Source organism: Salmo salar, chromosome ssa09 (assembly GCF_905237065.1).
Source record: "Salmo salar chromosome ssa09, Ssal_v3.1, whole genome shotgun sequence".
NCBI lineage: Eukaryota > Metazoa > Chordata > Actinopteri > Salmoniformes > Salmonidae > Salmo > Salmo salar.
This window is the reverse complement of record NC_059450.1, coordinates 123963874-123969941: the sequence shown is the minus strand read 5'-3', so window position 1 is coordinate 123969941 and position 6068 is coordinate 123963874.

The following is a 6068-nucleotide window of genomic DNA, read 5'->3' as shown; positions in this document are numbered from 1 at the left end:
GCGCATGCGCACATAACGTAACATATCTGAGCATCTAAGAAACTTAAAGAAATCACTCGTCCCCATTTAATTGAACACATCAGACCCATTTGCTTCTCTTTTATCTATTTATATATATATTTTTTTCTTTTCCTGAGTGAGCTCGAAATCTCAACAGTATGTGTGTTCTGGGATGTCTGTTTCTATGTTGGTCTGTGTGGCTCCCGATCAGGGACAGCTGGTTATCGTTGTTCCTGATTGGGAGTCATATATTAGGAGTGTGTTTGTCATCTGGGTTTGTGGGTTGTTTTCGTTAGCACGGCTATTATTGTAAGTATAGCCTGTTAACCTGTCTTTAGTCGTTCTTGTTTATTGTTTTCCGTGTTTGCTTTATTCACTTTCATTAAAAGATGAGTATTCACATCTCGGCTGCATTTTGGTCAATTCAACACGGCTACATTCGTGACAAAGTTATACATGTCCTCAGAGGGTGGAGGGGGACCTGTATCAGTGATTTTGACAAAATAGAATGATCACCTGCAGAAATGAAGCACCTCATGTGCTCGGCTAACTGGTTATAACTGGCAGTTGTTTTTATTACATACATATCACAAAATGTGTATTTACTTAAAAATTCTAAAAACAAAATGCTGCTGTAATAAAATTATGGTTAAATTATATTTTTTTTATGTTGGAAAAAAGCAGCACATTATTTAAGGGAAAAATGTATATTTTCGTTTTACAGAATATGCTAATTAACTGTAATTTTGCTGAAAAATCCCCACAGCATGATGCTGCCACCACCATGCTTCACCATAGGGATGGTGCCAGATGGTGCCAAACATGACGCTTAGCATTCAGGCCAAAGAGTTCAGTCTTGGTTTCATCAGAAGAGAATCTTGTTTCTCATGGTCTGAGAGTCTTTAGGTGCCAATTCTTAAAATGTTTCATGACTTTGACAATCAACTTGTTCTAATCTAAATAATTGTTTAGTGTTTCAATATAGACTTTGGGTTCATTTTTATACCCCTTTTTCTCCCCAATTGGTAGTTACAGTCTAGTCCCATCGCTACAACTGCCGTACAGACTTGTGAGAGAGCCATGCGTTCTCCAAAATACAACTCTGCCAAGTCGCACTGCTTCTTGACACACTGCCCGCTTAACCCAGAAGCCAGCCACACCAATGTGTCAGAGGAACCACCGTACAACCGGTGACCGAAGTCAGTGTGCATGCACCAGGCCCACCTCAAGGAGTTGCTAGAGCATAATGGGACAAGGACATCCCTGCTGGCCAAACTCTCCCCTAACCCGGACGATGCTGGGCCATTTGTGCACAGCCTCATGGGTCTCCCGGTCGCGACACAGCCCAGGATCAAACCCTGGTCTGTAGTGACGCCTCAATCATTGTGATGCAGTGCCTTAGACCGCTGCACCACTCGGGCGTCCTACTTCAGGGTAATTTTGACCCCAGCCCAAAACACCTAATTCCACCTATAGTAATGAGATAGATGACGATAAAGGTCCTATCCATGTTTCTTTATAGACATAATAACAAATGACCCATACCACCAGAGAGTGACCTGTAACAGTGATTTTGACAAGATACTGTAGACAGATCATCCTCAGAGACATAGCTCCCCATGTACTCGCCTAAGATTGCACTTTTTATACCACATATTTTATTACAGTACTAGTCAAAAGTTTGGACACAAACTCATTCAAGGGTTTTTCTTGATATTTACTATTTTCTAAAATGTAGAATAATAGTGAAGACATTAAAAATATGAAATAACACATATGGAATCATGTAGTAACCAAAAAAAAGTGTTAAACAAATCAAAATATATTTTATATTTGAGATTCTTCAAAGTAGCCATCTTTTGCCTTGATGACAGCGTCACACACTCTTGGCAATCTCTCAACCAGCTTCACCTGGAATGCTTTTCCAAATGTCTTGAAGGAGTTCGCACATCCTAAGCACTTGTTGGCTGCTTTTCGTTTACTCTGCGGTCCAACTCATCCCAAACCATCTCAATTGGGTTGAGCTCAGGTGATTGTGGAGGTTAGGTCATCTGATGCAGCACTCCATCACTCTCCTTCTTGGTCAAATAGCCCTTACACAGCCTGGATGTGTGTTGAGTCATTGCCTTGTTGAAAAACAAATTATAGTTCCACTAAGCACAAACCAGAACCAAACCGGATGGCGTATCGCTGCAGAATCCTATGGTAGCCATGCTGGTTAAGTGTGCCTTGAATTCTAAATAAATCACAGTCAGTGTCACCAGCAAAGCACCCCCACACCATCACACCTCCTACTCCATGCTTCACGGTGGGAACCACACATGCGGAGATCATCCGTTCACATACATTGGACTCACCAGGCCAAAATCAAAGATTTTCACCGGTCTAATGTCCATTGCTCGTGTTTCTTTTGTAGTGGTTTCTTTGCAGCAATTCGACCATGAAGGCCTGATTCACGCAGTCTCCTCTGAACAGTTGATGTTGAGATGTGTCTGTTACTTGAACTCTGTGAAGCATTTATTTCAAATCAAATTCTATTTGTCACATGCACTGAATACAACAGGTGTAGACCTTACAGTGAAATGCTTACTTACAAGCACTTAACCAATAATGCAGTTTTAATAAAATACCCCCCAAAAAAGTAAAGAATACCAATAACAAATAATTAAAGAGCAAAGAGTAAATAACAATAGCGGGGCTATATACAGGGGGCACCGGTACATTTGACATTTGCATTTTACATTTGAGTCATTTAGCAGACGCTCTTATCCAGAGCGACTTACAGTAGTGAATGCATACATTTCATACATGTTTTTTTTTTTCTGTGCTGGCCCCCCGTGGGAATCGAACCCACAACCCTGGTGTTGCAAACACCATGCTCTACTAACTGAGCTACAGGGAAGGCCGGTACAGAGTCAATGTGTCAATGTGCGGGGGCACCGGTGTCGAGGAAATTGAGGTAATTAAGTTCATGTAGGTAGAGTTATTAAAGTGGCTGTGCATAGCCATTTGATTAGATGTTCAGGAGTCTTATGTCTTGGGGGTAGAAGCTGTTTAGAAGCCTCTTTGACCTAGACTTGGTGCTCCGGTACCACTTGCCGTGCAGTAGCAGAGAGAGCAGTCTATGACTAGGGTGGCTGGAGTCTTTGACAATTTTTAGGGCCTTCCTCTGACACCGCCTCCTGAGGGGGTATAGGTGTTTTCGTGCCTTCTTCACGACTGTCTTGGTGTGCTTGGACCATGTTAGTTTGTTGGTGATGTGGACGCCAAGCAACTTGAAGCTCTCAACCTGCTCCACTACAGCCCCGTCGATGAGAATGGGGGCGTGCTCGGTACTCCTTTTCCTGTAGTCCACAATCATCTCTTATGTCTTGATCACTTTGAGGGAGAGGTTGCTGTCCTTGCACCACACGGTCAGGTCTCAGACCTCCTCCCTATAGGCTGTCTCATCATTGTCGGTGATCAGCAAACTTAATGATGGTGTTGGAGTCGTGCCTGATCATGCAGTCATGAGTGAACAGGGAGTACAGGAGGGGACTGAGCACGCACCCCTGAGGGGCCCCAGTGTTGAGGATCAGCGTGGCGAATGTGTTGTTACCTACCCTTACCACCTGGGGAGGCCCGTCAGGAAGTCTAGGATCCAGTTGCAGAGGGAGGTGTTTAGTCCCAGGGTCCTTAGCTTAGTGATGAGCTTTGAGGGCACTATGGTGTTGAACGCTGAGCTGTAGTCAATGAATAGCATTCTCACATAGGTGTTCCTTTTGTCCAGGTGGGAAAGGGCAATGTGGAGTGCAATAGAGATTGCATCATCTGTGGATCTGTTGGTGCGGAATGCAAATTGGAGTGGGTCTAGGGTTCCTGGGATAATGGTGTTGATGTGAGCCATGACCAGCCTTTCAAAGCATTTCATGGCTACAGACGTGAGTGCTATGGGTCGGTAGTCATTTAGGCAGGTTACCTTAGTGTTCTTGGGCACAGGGACTATGGTGGTCTGCTTGAAACGTGTTAGTTTTACAGACTCAGACAGGGAGAGGTTGAAAATATCAGTGAAGACACTTTCCAGTTGGTCAGCGCATGCTCGGAGTACACGTCCTGGTAATCGATCTGGCCCAGCGTCCGTGAATGTTGACCTGTTTAAAGGTCTTACTCACATCGGCTGCGGAGAGCGTGATCACACAGTCATCCGGAGCAGCTGATGCTCTCATGCATGTTTCAGTGTTACTTGTCTCGAAGCGAGCATATACATTTTTTAGCTCGTCTAGTAGACTCGTGTCACCGGGCAGCTCTCGGTTGTGCTTCCCTTTGTAGTCTGTTTTAGTTTGCAAGCCCTGCCACATTCGACGAGCGTCGGAGCCGGTGTAGTACGATTCAATCTTAGTCCTGTATTGATACTTTGCCTGTTTGATGGTTCGTCAGAGGGCATAGAGGGATTTCTTATAAGCTTCAGGGTTAGAGACCTGCTCCTTGAAAGTGGCAGCTCTACCCTTTAGCTCAGTGTGGATGTTGCCTGTAATCCATAGCTTCTAGTTGGGTTATGTATGTACACTCACTGTGGGGACGGCATCATCGATGCACTTATTGATGAAGCCAGTGACTGATGTGGTGTACTCCTCAATGCCATCGGAAGAATCCCGGAACTGGTCACTGGTGCTTCCTGCTTTAGTTTTTGCTTGTAAGCAGGAATCATGAGGATAGCATTATAGTCAGATTTGCCAAATGGAAGGCGAGGGAGAGCTTTGTACGAGTCTCTGTGTGTGGAGTAAAGGTGGTCTATTGTTTTTTTTCCCCCTCTTGTTGCACATTTAACATGCTGGTAGAAATGAGGTAAACCAGATTTAAGTTTCCCTGCATTAAAGTCCCCGGCCACTAGGAGCGCCGCCTCTGGATGAGCGTTTCCCTGTTTGCTTATGGCTGTATACAGCTTATTGAGTGTGGTCTTAGTGCCAGCATTGGTTTATGGTGGTAAATTTGACCTAACGAAGAATACAAAGAATATAGATGAAAACTCTCTTGGTAGATAGTGTGGTCTCGAGCTTATCATGAGATACTCTACCTCAGATGAGCAAAACCTTGAGACTTCCTTAGATATTGTGCACCAGCTGTTGTTTACAAATATAAATAGACCGCTACCTCTTGTCTTACCAGAGGCTGCTGTTCTATACTGCCGATACAGTGTATATTTACAGATGAGTATGCTGTGAAAAATAGCTAGGCTAGGGGTTAGGGAATAAGGTTAGGATTAAGGTTAGGAGTTAGGTCAAAGGGTTAACTAACATGCTGAGTAGTTGCTAAGTAGCAAGTAGTTGCAAAGTAGCTAAAAATTATGAAGTTGCTAATTAGCTAAAATGTTAACACACAACTTTTGGGTTGTTAGACATTCACACTGTTAGACAATCACGTTATATGCTCATCCATCCACCCCGAGCAACCACTCTCCTGGGTTAACCTTCTGTCTTATGTAACCATACCTAAAATAATATATCATACTCATTTGCATGTCTCTGATTTATTTTACTATGTTTTTATTTAACCTTTATTTAACTAGGCAAGTCAGTTAAATAAAGGTTCAATAAAAAAAAGATATCTAGTCTGTGAGACCAGGCTGTTCCAAGACAGTTCCTCCATTCAACAGGTTTATTTCCATGCAATATTTCAAGGGGGAGATGTCTTATCTTACCGTTGTCACTGTTTACTGTATTTCAGGGCTGTCTTCGATGTTCTAGCTTCAGCAATGCAATACGTATGTCTTTTCTTTCTCATTGTTAGGTCATGAGGATTATTGCTGCTCTTCAAAAGTAACATTTTTCACAGTATACTCATCTGTTCTTCATCTCAGTATGAATGTTTTCATGTTTTCTGTGTGTGTTGTCACGATCACTGTCCTCAAACTCCCTGTCATAAATAAGCCAAGGTGCAGCGTGCTGGTAATTCCACATCCTTTATTTAGAAGTGAAACCGAACAAAACAATAAACAGGATAAACAGAAAGAACCGTGACGTTCTGGGGCTGCTCAAAGGCAGCTACACAAAAACAAGATCCCACAACTCAAGGAGGGAAAAAGGGCTGCT